General features: G+C 36.5%; 1 protein-coding gene across 3 annotated transcripts in view; it reads right to left on the bottom strand.

Moving 5' to 3' along the window:
- Positions 1 to 16528, bottom strand: part of Ten-a (Teneurin-a transmembrane protein) — a 117967-nt gene that overhangs the window by 64734 nt on the left and 36705 nt on the right. The gene's annotated exons all lie outside the window — the stretch shown is intronic.

Below are 16528 nucleotides of genomic sequence, written 5' to 3'. Positions count from 1 at the left end.
TCCCCTCCAATAATAAGCCGTCGTTCGCTCCTCGCATCCTTTTACGACGCTCTCGCAACTTGTTCTTTTTCATTATGCCCGTATTCATATTTCAGACATTAATTTCGTGTCGGAGGCTGCGGCGAAAACAAGTTATAAAACCGTCAAGTTGTTATCGGGGTGGAGGCCCCCGGTTTGTTCTGGCGGTATGTCGGAAATACCAAGACGAAAGTCTTACAAAGCGTTTGCGGATTGTTGGCTGTATGCGCGCTAGGTAGTATACGGAAACTTTGTGTGTGCTAGAAATTGGAATTCCGCACCCGCCTTTGAACAGCGCAACAGTCTGCGAGATATGCAGAGGGGTGGAATTCATGAGCAGCATCTGGACGGAGGAGTTGACGAGCAACTCTCAAAGAAGCGCAGCCCTCTAGGCCAATTCCGGAAGTTGTTTGCTCCGGCAAACCGGAAAAAATTAAGACGAGGAGGTTCTCGGATGGCGGCGGTGGCGAGACATTACACAATCATATTCGTAAACAAAAAACGCGTTTCAATCAACGACAGGGTTAATAAAACTAATGAAACTATTTTTATATAAATTGACGCGATGCGGCGCATCCACCATTCTATTTATTTATTTTAAATATTTAATTAATTTTACTGGAATCCCTAAGCTCAGTAACAATCTGAATTTGTAAATGCTGGATAAAAACCAAATCCAAAACATGAGTTTTTGTCGGCTGATCAATCAACAACATCCGCTTGGGAAAAATAAATTATTTATTTTAAATAACTGCACGGATTGGGCCCAGATTTTTTTATTTAATGGATATAAAACATGCAAGTGTTGATTTGTCATAAATAATAAATTGAGCTGTCAGTTCTAATGATAATGTACAGTTTCTATTACATTATGAATTGAAAAAAAATTAATAACTTTATCCCTCTAGATCTAAGTAATTTTCAACTAATTGCATATCGACGATTTTTGCTTAAAATAGCTTGAAATAAATCCACCATTTCTATTCCTTTCCTAATCTAAACTTGTGGAAACGTTTCCATAAATATCAGCTGAAATTATTTCTCTTCTCGCGCAATGTAAAACAATGTTTGCTCAGGTTATAACCGCACTTCTTTTAGTTTTGTGCGTAATAAAACGGAGTCTTTTAATGGGATCCTGTGCCATCGACAATGAATTACGACAGCGATTGGGGAAAATGCAATTCTTGTTTATTACAGTGTAATGTAAAAACATAATAAAGATGTCAGGGCGAGGTTTTATAGTTTCTTCGCGGTAGATGTCATTATATTGGGTTTAACGTTGCGCTTAACACGTAATAAATTTCCATGTTTTTATATATAGGAGAAAATTAAACGCTTCATACTTCGATGGCTGTTTTGAAATTTATGAAATACTACTCGGGGGAATCTATAATGGAAAATGTTTTAGTCATTTGGACGTTAATTGTGGGATAAAAACGGCAGTAAAGAGTTAATGTTTTCTAATTTACTTTCGGAATTTTTAAGAGGAATAAAACGGTCATTATTGCAGTTTTAGTGTAGTCTGCAATTAGCGAAGTGTAAAAAATTAAAATCAAACTCGTGTCGGTGAATGTAGCAAAAACCGTAAGTAAACATCTCCACTTATAAGTTATTAAGGACCATTCTAGTCCTAGAAAACGTGGAAAACTTCGCATCCGCTTCATGCAAATCAAATTTGAATAATTCATCATAATTTGAACGAACGTTTAAGTTTTACGCCGCCAACCCCAAAGAATACACACACCTGCAAACTTCCCTCAAGAAATATCCCTCTTTGTGTCAACCGTTGCGAAAAAACAATCCCCGCTAATGAGCCACGATCAGGGATGTTTTCCTTTTTCCCCTTCTTTTATGATAATGGAAGTTTTGGTGGCCTGGAGCTAATCAAAACAGACGACTAATTATTCTAATTAAAGTGTTGATTAGTAAAGAACGCCGAACGAGACAATAACTTAATGAGCCTAAAACGTGTTTACGCGTTTGCAACCGCAGGCTGTGTTTTCTAAGTTTTTAACGGAAAAATGTATTATCCAGCTTGAAATTGTTTGCAAATAAGTGCTGGAGGCTCTGCCGCTTTGCAGGTAAATAGTTGGAAGCGGAACAGGTTGTTGGCAAAAGTTTCGTGATAAAAATACAAAAAAAGAAGTTTAATTTAAATTCTAAATATATTTATAGAATGACGCTGATACTGAAATGGTGGAGGCGCCTAAGACAACTTGAATTTTTGTCGTTCTTTATTTGGTTTAGTTGTTAAAAAACTTGTTGATTTACACGAAATTTGCTGTCTGCAATAAAATATAATGCTCATGGCACCATCACGTGACAAAGAATGTTAAGCCGCGCTGCCACATAAATCCGTAACTGTCAAATTGTTTAGGAAAAGTGCTTTAAAAGCCGGAAAGTTTCTGAAATATAATGAATACACCTGTTTTATGTTTAGTACGTTTGTGCATCGAATTTATTTAGTCGTTTGATGGATGTTTCGTGATTAATATCAGATTTAATTAAAATTGATTGTGACGAAATATGTTATAAATATCGGTTTTTATCACAGGGTGTTAACAGTATTTTACGGTTCGATTTTCCGTGCTTAATAAATGGCCTCGTCGATACGAGTGGTGTAAAATTGTGTAATGGCAGCACTTATGGAAATTTTGAAAATTTAATAAGCGGAAACCGGAGCAATAAGGACTGAAACGAGTGCCCTTACACAGAGAAAAAATCGTAATCCCCAGAAGCGATCTCTGTTCTATCAGACATTAGATTATTAAAATCGCAATAAAACAGTGTAATTTAATAAAGTGGAACATTATATCTTCCTCTTTATTATCCTTCAATTACTAGCTGCGCTAGTTTGATTATTAAATAAAACGTGTATTTACGAGCTTGAATGTAATTTTAATGTGCCATTAAACGTTGATAATTCTGGAATTTTCAGAGTAAATGCATTCGAAAAAATCACAATCACGCACTAGACGGTGTACGTGATCGTCGGCTAATCCGTCGGATCTGAGGGCGGCGTAAATCGTTAAGAGATCGGCAATTATCGATCCCCGGTGTCATTAAAGCCGCCGCCCCCACAAACAAACATTGCACCCCTTTCGGCGAAATATTAACCCCCGGAGAGGAGCGTGAAAAGGCGCGATTTGCATCATACAGGAAGGCAATAATTGGAAAGAAGCTCCTAGAGGAAGCTGCAAATTTCCTGGATGGAACTTCACATGCAGCGGGAACCAAGAAAAAGTCTTTGGCATTTGTGTCTCATTTCCGAGACAATCTTGTTAGTTATTTGGTGGTTATTTTTAATTTCGTAAAACGCCGCCTCCGGACTTGTTTACTTTTGTTTAACGGTTCCATTCGCGGAACTTACAGTGCGCTCTGCCGCCCCCCGGCGACCATGAATTTTATATCCGGCACTTTTTTTTACAAATAACGCCGTTCTTTTTCCAATTAACATAACTTTTGAGCTGTCAACCCAACAAATTGCTGTAAAATTGTGACTAACGATGTCACACTGGAAACGTCATTATTCATCTTTAAGTCTCGACCAATCGACCCTCGTTTTTCCAGCTGTATCGCTACTCATCAGCATATTTTTCCATTAGACACACACTCAACGACCCGACAAAAAGCGAAAAAATTCATAATAAATCTCCAGTGCTTGGCTTTAAAAGATTCCCTCGTTTTCAAATTGAATCGCTCGAATAAAAATATGAAGAAAAGTGATTTCTTGTAGTCTGAATAAATAATGCGAGGAATAAAGCGTAAATTGTCGGATTTTTATTCTCTCCGGTTTTATATTGAGCCGAAAAGTTCGAAATCCGTTCATAAACAGTTTTTGCGCGCCTTTAGACGACTCCCAAGAAACTAACATGGAAACACACTTTGGGGTATTGTGCCGCACGACCCGGAAAGTAGTCTGGTGAAACGATTAAAAATCAACAATTAAAGAGATAAAATGTAAAGCTGAATTAATAAAATTTGAAATTTGAACAATTTAACGTTTTAATTATTCGAGTTGTTTCAATTCGTCAGCTTTTTTTCACTCTATACAACGCGGGTGGAATTTTTTTAATCCAACCATGGTAAAAGCATTGTTTCAGACTGAAAATGGCCTGAAACTTTTTCATAATTTGTGAACAAAACGAACGAATGTGAGTTATTTACAAAAAATTAGTATTGTCATATAACGTGAATTTTCGATATTAACTGAATAAAACAAAGCACTTTGAATTTTTGGCGTTCAACAGTTCAAATCTGAATCCCCGCCTCCGTTTAAAATTAAAACCCGCAACTATAATTTATTCAAGAGGAAGGAAAACTTTTGCGCCCGAGCGTGAACGTAATGGAAAAGAAAGAGGTTGAGTACATTTCCAGTTCCTCACATGCGGTTTTATATTTTCTATTTCCTCCATTTGATCTCATGCATATTTAACATGGTTTTTATCTTGTTTATTTCATGTTTTATCACGTATTCGATTCAAATTTTCCTCACATCATCAATTTAATTATATTCGTCGCAATAATCTCTTATAATTGTGCGTAAGAACAAACTCCGGCACCTAGCGGCGAAGAATAGAACTCCGGGAGCCCCCGGAAAGGAAGATAGATGTCGCTACGTTACTTGGAGGTGGTGGTAATCGATAACTGCAACGATACTACTGCAACAATTGAAGCTTGGAGGGATGAATTTTTGGTGGTTTTTGATTGATTGTTGTGGTAACAGAGCTTTGTTTGAGGGCTAAATTAATTCGTGTAGATGTGAATATCAGAGTTTGCGCGTCAAAATCAGCCACCATTAATTTTTCAACTTCCAAGCCAACGCACACGGTGAATAAATAACAAGAGAATTATTAAACCAACCGGAGTTTTTAAATATTTCATTTCGGTCAGCTCCGGAAATAGGATGTGACACTTATCTGGGGACCTTATCTCAGTGAACAACACCTCCATTTTTCAAAGATGACGTGAAATTACAGGATCGATTTAAAAATGATAATGAAATATTTTTCAACAGTTATCCAATTGTAAGAAAATGCTATGAATATTTTAGTTGGGTAGACGCTAAACTAAATCATGTTTATTCAGCAAACTTGCTTCATTTCCTTCTTTTTCCTCTCATTTTGATTTTATAATGCGCACGAGTGGAAACTGTTGCCAGGATTTCCATCGAAAACAGAATTATTAGAATAGCTTATTGTTTGTCTTCCGATTTAAATTCGACAATTGTTTGCTGGCTAATCGATGCGAGCTTCGTGGCCGGCTTTCAACGAAAATAATTGCTTCTAAATTCCAAAAACAGGAACAAAAAGATTTATCGACGCCCGGTTTATTGCCTTTTTCACTGTTTCTCAATTTATCTCTTTTTTTCACCCAATTAGAATTTACGTCCACGTCGGTCGGTAATAATTATTAAACACCTGAAGTTGGCGGTAACATTGCAATTCCAATTACTACTCTTTAAAAATTAATCGGATCGAATTCGAAAAACGTTGCTGAAATTTCTGCCTTTCAATCAACGTTTCAGACGTAGCCTTTACAAGTCGTGTTGGTTCAATGAAAGCACATTGTTACCGACTGAATTGAATAAACATTTAATTACATTGTCCTGGTTTCAGGCTCCTTCCAATCTATTTACTCTACTAACTCAAACTTTTAAGACTTTACATTTCTCAACGGAACAATCACGTTTTCGACACGAGGAGACTGATAAATAATTATTGAAAGACCAGGAACTTTGACGATGTCAAGTCGGCATCTTTGATACTAAATAGTTGCGCGAAGAATTATTGTGGATACAAATTATGTTTTATCGACAGAGCCGTAAAACAGACTAAATTTATCTTCTTTGACAAGACTGTAAATTTCCAAATCCAAAGCTCAACGTCGCTCAAAATGGCAATTAAGCAAATTTACGTTACTGTGGAAGAATGACGCCTGAAATTTATTTCCGCCGGTTTTCTAAAAAAATTTATGTTTTCGTATTTGTACATTTTTTTCATGAGAACTTTGTTGATTATATTCTCTTTTCCGGGTGCATTAGTCCGGATTAAGTGAAACCGTGTCTCTGCTAATAAAATCTGCCTTTCCAGTAAATTGGAGGCTGCAGTGAGCCAATACACACACAGCACATTAACTCAGAGACTGCTGCTGACAGAGAACACTCAACAGACGTGCATTATAAGGTTTTTTGCGATGAGAAGAAGAGGTCCTTACGTCGATCTAAATGTTCTCGCTCGACTCGATTATTAGTCGGATACCTATTAATGTCAAATTCATCAAGCAAAAAGCCTGGAAACCCTAATCGAGCTCTCGACACTTACAACACACGCTGAATTATCACTCCGGGGCACTTGGCCCGGAAACGGCGGATTCTTGCCGAGATAATACGGGAATGACGCTGCGACAAAGTGTAATAAGTTTGCTTTCGATGGAACAGACTTGGACATGCGGTTATAACTTATCTGCAATAGCTGCAATTTGCATGGGGCAATATTCTGGAAGGTGGAGTTGTATTGCTTTGGCTAAAGTTGGGTTTGCAATAAAATTGACAAATCCGTCGGCGAATCTTGAAAACTTGCCATATTTGTGAAGGGGGAGATGATAAAAGAATTTTAAGAATTGCGTGACTTTGATCGGGCGATTCTCGTTCTCTCTAATTATTTACTTTGATGCTCGATAACAAAGAGTAAATGTTGCGGAAGTAATTTCTCGATGGCTAGGGAAATGCCACTTCAGAATCGAATTAGAAAGATTTACCATCTTTGAGAAGACAAGGCAGATTTAATTAATGGATTGATGGGGCCGCGCCTGCAATTTTCGTTAGACGATGACAAGTATCTCGTTGCGATTCGAGATGAGGGCGGTTAGTCAACCCCACCAGACATAATTCTTCATCAAGATCTCCACCCTTGAAGAAGTGGAATTAGGAAACCATATTAATTACTATTTACGGGAGTTCGACCGTCTGGAAACGAGATCCATCTAATTCCGGAACAACACTGCCTCACACCAACATTTTCGACAATATACCTGCGATTCTGTGGACTATAGATAACATTCATATTCTGACAACATCCTGCTCTGAAACTAATCTTAATAGAATTACACCAAGTGCTCGCTCTGTGTGTTTTGTTAACCATAATAGTTCTTAGTAATTGCCCCTGAAGCTTAAGCAAATTTAACTAATGTTTATCGTGGAACTAATCATAATTGCCGCCGAACGCAAGAGGGCCTACACACGCAAGTGAACATCCCTGATTTTAAGCCTCCGGAACTTCCAAATATATGGCCCACATTCAATAAAACTGTCAAAGGTAAATACATTTCGGTTCGCGACAAAATGAGTTGTTTACTCAAATTAACTAGTGCAGCAAAGCTTGTTTTTTTGCGAAAGCTTCCTATCGAAATAATGATCATAAAGGAAATATATCGCCTCCGGTTAGTCTCCTTTGACGGATAATGACAAATCCTCCGTCGCCGTCGCTAATTCCGCTCAGTAAGTGGCAATTATCGTTAACCGCCGACAAAAACGCCTTTGATCCTTCCAAGGACAAAAACGACCTTCTCTTGTATAACATCATTAAAAATCGCGCTTGTATCATCCCGACGTAATCTTGTCCTTTATACAACATTGTAGAACACGGCCTTACAGATAATAGAATTAATTCGGGGAACACCATCTCGGAATGACGAGGAGAGCTATTACGAAAGACATAACTCTCTTCGAGGCCTGTAATAAGCAGATGCGAGCTGAACACCTCTGGGCCGCTAATAAACAAGGTACACTTAATTAGTTTCATCACCAATTTCCTTCTTTGCATACCTTTCCTGTCGGAAATTCGCGTTTTAAGACCGGAGCTTCTGCACTTCTTATTAATATTTTTACATCAAACTTTACAGGGACGTCTTCAAGGGGTTAATAACAGTGGCGAATCGCCCTGCCAGGGCACGGATGAGCCATGCATAATGTATCGTCTAGTTTTTGTTGCAACTCGTAAACGTGACGAAGTCGCGAGGAAAATTTTAATAATGCACATGGATATACGCCACGGTTTTAGATATACGACGAAGGGGATGAAGATGGCGCGAGAGCATAAAAATTCGACTGACAATAAGGGGCAGTTAGGCTTTATGGCGCAACTTTAACTTTAAGAACTAGTTTTAAGTCGCAGGCACCACTGATGCTTTTATGGGGCTAAAATGTTATGCATCAAGCTTAAAAAAAGAAAAGAAACTTGTTGCAACATCTAGATGGTAAAACCCAGCATTTTTTATAAATGTCGAAATTGCATGCGCGCACTTCACAGGTCGTGGTACATTAATTACTGAATTAAATATCACTTACACAGTGCGGCTGAAAAGCGTATAAATAAACTAGTAAAGTTCCATTATAAAATAGCACCACCAGTTATTATGAGAAACATTATGAGCGCCGCTTTCAGGTTGTAGATCATGAAACAGTAATCCTCTTTGTCATTTGCGGAATAATTGTAGTCGGCTTTAATAATAAATGTGTATTTCTAGTGTCTTTTGCTCGTAAAATTGGTATTAGCGGTTTCACCCTGCCGCCACTAAATAAATAAAGAACCACGCCGTGTAATAAATTCCGTTGGCAAAATTTTTCTCTGCTACATCTTCCGATATCGGCAATTCTCTCGATTCATTTCTGTCGAAGGCAACCTTTTTATTTATTGAAAAAGTCTCGTCTTACGTTATATTTCCGCGTCTTTTGTGATCGAAACGCTGTCGACATCATCATCTGCGCGGATCTCTTAGTTGTATATAACATTTTTTTTTCCCTCCAACGAATATTCGCTGCACATTTTTGGTCGACTGCACAGGAATGATGTTTTCACAGGGTGCACGCCCGATTTCGGGCCCTTTCAAAACATCGACATGTCAGACCGGAATATATTCATAGCGGATATATCTGAGCGGGTTGCAGGATGGCTTCCGGTGCCCATTGTGATTCGTCGCAGCGCCATTTTCTGATATCTTTCCTACATTTTTATATGTATTGACAAATGCCGACACCACGCTAGACATAAATATGCCAAAACATAATCATAATAACGAGAACTTTTTCAAAAATATGTACTTGCAAAAATGGTGGAGGCGCCGGTTTAACTTTTCGTGTAACTTTGCAACAACCCTTTTTTATTGTTATTGTTAACGTGGTTAAGATAAATGTAATCCCTCGGTAAAATTTAAAAATTCGGTCTCTCGGGTTGTATTTCGGCTGTTTATTTTTGCGTTGTTCGCCCTCCGTCAGTCGTAAAGCCGCGATAAGCATAATTTAGCAACTCTTCACTTGCATAAGTCCATAACGTTGGGTTAATCCTTCCGTTGGATTTGCTCCAAGAATTGTCTGTTAATTGCAAGAAGTCAGGCGTCGAAATTTTTGTGTAATTGTCTCGACCGAGAGTGTCTGGAACGGCTATTAAGAATATAATGTGGACTGACTCCATTAAAATTGTACGTAATTACTTCTAAAGGAAATTATCTAAAATTATCCGTGACAGTATAGTTAAGTAAATGACTCTTCCGACCATAAAACACTACAATTTGCCATTTAGATGTTATGGTAGTCCATAAAATCGTCCAATCAAAACAGGAGTTTAATCTCACAACCCCACATTCGGATTTAGCACGAAGGGATAAAAAAACCTTTCGTTATTATCCTTGCTCGTTAGCCTTAAAAACCCTTCAGGTTTATCGATCGTTGGATATAATTTGTTAAAATAACCTACGCAGTTGCTAATTACGTTCCCGATATAGAATTCGCCTCGGGGAATTAAACATTTAACACTATTGATTTACTTAGTATTTCGAGCTAAGCGAGAACCCTTTTCCAAGGGCAGAACCTTCCTTGTTTCCATACCACCGACCTAATTAGGTTTTTTCCACCTCGCCCGCTTTAACAATTCACAGATCTCTTTTCGTCGGAACCAATTTTATTCCACGAAAATTCACCTGTCTAGACATCTTGGCTACATCTGCACTCGTTTTGCAGGTTTGGAAAGGTGAGTGGATTACAAAAATCTCATACGTTCGGGAACAAATATCTAAATGGATTTTTTTAGGCCGCTTTATTAGATCAACGTCTGCCAATCACACTTGACGGCGGACGATCGGAAAGGAACGCCAAGAACGCCACTGCTCTAATGGGTTTATTATTATTAAATTGATGGACCCTCGAAGTTTATTGATTCGGGAGCTACATTTTTTTACCCCATCGTTAACCCACAGAAAAATGTATAAAAATTCGCCAGCGCCACAAATTACTTATACATAATTTGCCTCCCATTTCAACATTTTCGCTTTAAAATCTGTTGCCGACACCTATTGATTTATGCTTTAATAATTGAATAAAATCCAATGGAAATTACTTCAACTTAAATGTTTAAACTCAGTTATCCTCGCTTATGCATAATACAAGTTTACGTTCTATTGCACCTTAATAAATCCATAAAATGCACTTTAAAACTTTTATGAGTCTGCATTCCGTCGAAATATGATAATAAACACTCCGACAGCTGGGAATAATGAAAGTATCTCTCCTACCCAACATAATTTAATAGTAAACCGTTCAATCTGCATAGACGTCATCTGAATAACGCGACATGATTGATAGAGCAAGCAAATTGACTCCGGTAAACTTTAAAAAAAGAATAAAACATTGTTTATCGTGCTCCGGTGAAAACCCCGCCCGAACTATTCCGGTCGTGCATACTTCTAATATCCTTAAGTGAATCCAAACATAAAATCCGGAGCCGTGCATTGTTGTGTCGTCGCCGTGGGATGAATCGACGCTGGAAGTTTAATGGATATGTTAAAATGGAAAATGACCGGAAAAGTCCGGGCGGGGATTTATTGACCGGAAAAAATTGTAATTAACTGTTATTCGGTTTAGCGTAGACAGAGAGGAATTTATTATTGGTAAGATCTGTCTAGAAGTTATTATAGGGGAATCCGACGCCCTCGGAATAATTGATTCGGCTTTGACGGGGTAAATTACACCCTGTTCCGGGCTAATCGTGGAATATATCTTCACGCATTCCAGCGATACCGTTGACGCTCTCAGTAATCTCAGCAATCAGCAAAGGGTGAGTGTTTGGCCGAAACGATTCGACTGAGATCCTCCGGTCCCTTGACGGGCATTCAGGTAATGGAAATCTATCAATCGTTTCCGGGGTAATCAAAGCTCCCGGAAATCCCGACAATGCGCCAAGAAAATATAATTACAACAACCTGGGAATCCCGTTGCCGATGGCGTCTCGTTTAAGCATCGCGATTATTTACATAAAAATGTTAATTGGATAAACAATTCCTCGTGAAAATCGGAGAGAGGTATCTTTAATTCTAGTCTACTTTGCCTTCCTCCTCAAATTGTTTTCTTTAAACACTTCTCTAACTTCTTATTGCATCGTTCATCCAACGGCGCTCTCTCTCCGCGCCATCGCGGTCTCGTTCTAACTAATTTCCTTTCCTCCCTTTCTCGCTCATTTATATTGAAATTTTAATTTGTTTTCCTGTTTTATCCTGCGGTACTGTTCTCTATAGCAGTTTGTTACATTTTAATTAATTATACGAAACTCTTAAAAATAACTTTTTATTCTGCTCAAGAAAAAACGACGCAAATATCAAACTTTACCAAGAATACAATTAACTTTTTACTTTCAAACAAATACGCGTGTAAACTTTATTAATAATCGTCAATTGTGTGATGCAACGACTCAGTAATGAAGCATTTTTTTGGTATAATATAATGATACGAGTATAAAGGAACGCATGGACAGTCGAGATTCAGCAGTGCCAACGAATTCAGTGTTGTGATTAAACCGTAAGTAACAATTTCGACAAAGTTTTATTATAACTGGCCTAAACAAGCCGTTGTTTTTTAATTATGAGTGTTATTCCAATCTCAACCCGCAAATAATTGAATGCTACTGAATTGTACTTTTCGTCCATCCTGAAAAATGTAAACTCATCTGAAACGCGTCATTACTGCCCACACTTTCGAGTCCACTCCGTCCGCTCCATTTCTAAATCCATAATGTATTTCGTCCCAGCTTTGTGAATTTCCAACACTCTGTAATTGTAGAGGAGTGGGCGCATTGAATTCCTGATTAAAAGGATTTCACCATTTCAGTATAATTGAATGCGTTCGCGTTTATCCCGGTGCTAAGTAAGTGATTCTGCGAAAATATGGAGTGCACCTCGACCCGGACTTAAAAGGCTTTAATATTTCCCATGCTCTCCCTTCTTCCTAATTATTAAGTACCGATTTAAGCCGGCATTGTTCTGGCTAAATAATTCACTATTCGAAATTTAATAAACTTTCCGAAGAAACGATTCTGCTGTTTTCCGTGTTAATTAAAACGAATCATTACAAATACCGTTCTGACTGGTAATGAGTTTCCGGGAATTCACGGTGGTGATGTTTTGACCTGGGAAAGAAAGAATCAAGGATTTTAGGATAAACCATTCGCATTTTCTATACATGGCGCTAATTAAGGAGAATAAATGAAACGGAAATTAGATTATAAGGAAAAAAGCGGAGCGTCGTTTAATCAAATTTTAAGTTTTCATAACAGAATTAAACATCGTGATTTTACGTCAAAACCGGAGTTGCCGGTGTCGGGTTATTACATCAAATGTGTTTGTCGAAACAACATTGGAAAAAAAATAAACAATGTAGCCGAGGAAACATTAGTAATTGAAGTAATTGTGTTTATATTTACACGAGGTGGTGGAACAACATTTCAAGAATGTGCGGAATTTTATTCACGCTAATTTGCGGCATATCCCCTCAAAATTTATCCCCAATTCAACCATAAAAACTGCATATTGCTACGTCTTAATAATCGTTTTCCCTTCGTCGTAAACTGTGAAATTTGTCTAACCCTTGAGCCATCCTAAAAATTCCGTTGCCGTATTAGGGCACATAATAACTTTAAAACCGCAAATATATATGAAACGCATATTTTCATAAATTTCCCGAGGCGATGCGTTAAATTTAAGACTCGGAATCCCATCTGTTTCGTGGCTTTGAAGAAAGCGAGAGGCAGAGCGGCATTTTTGCGGCAAAGCTCGTGAATTGTGACTTATGGCTTTGTTCAAAACAAATTTTCATCTGGCTGCTTGACAGCGCCATTTTTAAGTTACACATCGGAATTTATGGCTATCATTTTAATTCACTTTCTTTAGGTGTGCGAAATTTCCATTTAGGGACCGAAATTAAACGAAATCATGTGCAAAACGACACCCAAAGAAAGTGCAAAGCGATTCATTTTAACGACTTTCATCCAGCGCTTTATTGCATTGTACTGGAATGAGTAATTCAGCGTATAATGACGAAAATAAAACATGTTGGTCGTAACAGCATTACAAGCGAAACGATAAAAGTTTATTTAGTGGCGTTAATGGAAAACCAGAAGAATGTCATTTTTGACGCACAGTTGCAATGTTAAACAGGAAAAAAACGGACTTTTTGTGAATTTTTTACAGCCAACTATTGCTTCGACAAAAGTCCCTCCGGTAGTGGTAATTAGCACTAAATCCCGGCCTCTTTTTCCTCTTTTTTGATGGTGCGTTATATAGAGCGCACCACTAAAGCCATTTGCCGCTCATCTGCTCATCGTTATCGCTTTTCATTAATTAAACCCGCAACGCAATAACCAAGTCCATCCATGCATCGATAACGGCAAAATGAAAATTTTGTTTAACACGTTCTCTATTAAATAAGTTGATTTATGCACCGCCGTCGGCTTTCCACTCCGAGTTATGATTAATTACATGCAGTAGTGTGATTTCTTAAAATGTGACTAATCACAATTTTTCATGGGGCGGATTTGACTGACTTTGGGGGTGGAACAAGAATACGAGAGGCGGCAAAACTACAAATTGAGTGTCGCATGTCGCTTGTTAGCGAAATGTCATTTATTGCTATCAATTACTGGCATTGTTAGTGCCAGATTGCTCGACGACGGTAGTAAAGATCTCTTCTTGTAACGAGTAAGAGAACACCTCCTGTATAAATAACGGGAGTTTCGTCGTGCTCAACAGTCGGGAATTGTGTTTTCCTCTCCTAAATGTTTTCACATACAATGTTTCCTATTTCCGCACTGGCAAACAACAATTACCGTTTTTCATGACGGAACGTTACAAGGCATAACGCGGTCATTATCGCACAAGGTGTAGAGTCAAATTCGAGTTTTCTTACAAAGAAAAAAGAATTTATCTATTGTGCGTCCTGACCTGAATGTTATTAAAACTGTCAGATCTCTGGCGCTGAATCTCCCTATTCGGCTTTAATAATTCAGCGGAATTCGACAAAACTGTGGGTTTATTTAATGCAACTGTAACGCATACATACATTATTTAACAAATAAACAAATGGGCGGTTTCTATCATTAGTGCTTTTCCACAATTTATTGGTAATTATTGTACCTAATAGTAAAACAATAATACCGACATATCTATACGATTAAAATTCTGTTGGAATAGAACACAAATCCGAATTAATTACATTTTTTAGGACATTTTTTTGATATAATAAATTAACATTGCGCATTTCCACAAAATTATTGCGCATTTCCACAAAATCTCACGTAAGGCCATTTAAAGAATTATACAATTTTCAATTAAATTTTGTATCTTGGGCAGTTTTAATCCCAAAACACTGAAATTTGGAAGTTTTGATACTTGGGACTAGTTTATCAACTGTATTAAATTTCAAAATTTTAGAGCATGAAACAAAATTTTTGGAAATTTTTATTTTCAGGGCGAACCAAAAATGTTCAACACTTTCAATTGGACTCCGTAACTTTAGTAGTTATAATCCCAATACAGTAAAATTTTGAAGTTTTATCACTTTTTACTTGTCTATCGACTGTGTAAATTCCAAAATTTTAAAGAAAGAATTAAAATTTAAAGTGTTACCACTTTTTATTAAATTTTGTAACTCTAGCAGTTTTAATCCTAAAACTGTAAAATTCTGAGCTTTTGTTACTTTTGACTCGTCTATCAAATGTATTAACTAAATCCCAAAATTTTACATCAACAAATAACATTAAGAAAAATATATTTTGAAGACGAACTCAAAATGAATGTTTATTACCACTTTCTATTGAATTGAAATTTGGATATTTAGTTATTTTTGAGTTGACTACAAACTGTGTTAAACTTGAAATTTGAAGGGTTTTAGGTATTACTTTCGACTTATCTAAAAATTATTATTTATATTATAAACTGTATTAAATTTCAAATTAATTTGTGCAATGAATAAAATTTTTAGAATTTTTCAAATTGAAGAGTAACCAAAAATTTTCAAATCGTTCAACTAAATACCGTTGCTTTGGCAGTTTTAATTCTAAAACACTGAAATTACGAGGTTTTGATACTTTTAACTTAATTATCAAATGTTTGTCTAAAATTTTAGAGCAAATAATAAAATTTTTTGAAATTTTTAATTTGAAGACGAATCAAAAATGTTCACCACTTTTTATTTAATTTCGTAATTTTTGCAGTTGTGTTCCTAAAACAGTGAAATTTGGAAGTTTTATTTTTTTACACTTGTCTATCGACTGTGTTGAATTCTAAAATTTTAAAGCAAGGAAACAGAATTTTTAGAAATCTTCATTTTTAGGACGAACCTAAAAGCTTCACTAGTTTCTATTGAATTCTGTAAGTTTGGCAGTTTTAATGCTAAAACAATTAAATTTTTACTTTCTACTTGTGTATCGACTGTGTTAAATTCCAAAATTTTAGCGCAAAAATCAACATTTTTGAAAATTTTTATTTTCAAGACAAACTTAAAAAAGGTTCACCCTTTTCTACTGAATTCAGTACCTAGCTTTATTATATAATCCTAAAACTGTGAAATTTGGAAGTTTTGATATTTTTGAGTTGTTTATCAATTAAATTAAATTTCAAAATTTTATACCAAGAAACAAAATTTAACAAAAAATATATTTTTAAGACGAACTCCAAATATGTTTACTACTTTGACAGTTTAAATCCTGAAACAGTGAAGTTTGGAGGTTTTATTACTTCGTCTTGTCTATTAATTGTATTGTCTATTAACTGTATTCAATTTCAAAATTTTAGAGCAATGAACACAATATTCAGAAATTTTTGTTTTAAAGACAGACCAAAAATGTTTACAACTTTCTATTGAATTTTGTAGCTTTGGCAGTTTTATCCTAAAACAGTGGAATTACGAGGTTTTGGTACTGCTTTTCTACAATTTATTGGTAATTATTGTAACTAATAGTAAAACAATAACACGAGCATATTATCTAAAGGATTAAAATCTTGTTCTGAAATAGAACGCAGATCCGAATTAACTAAATTTTTCGGTACATTATAAATTAACATTGCGGACTTCCACCAATTCCCACATATTGCCCATGTAGACCTTATTTAATCTCGTTTTGTCCCTTAACGTTGCAAGTTTCATTTTAACGACCGTTGTAATAAAACACCTGATTTCATCCAAAACAAG

The sequence above is a fragment of the Gnatocerus cornutus genome, chromosome 8, assembly GCF_029298725.1.
Source record: "Gnatocerus cornutus isolate USDA-ARS CGAHR chromosome 8, icGnaCorn1.1, whole genome shotgun sequence".
Classification (NCBI taxonomy): Eukaryota; Metazoa; Arthropoda; class Insecta; order Coleoptera; family Tenebrionidae; genus Gnatocerus; species Gnatocerus cornutus.
This window is presented reverse-complemented; position numbering and strand designations above follow the sequence as displayed.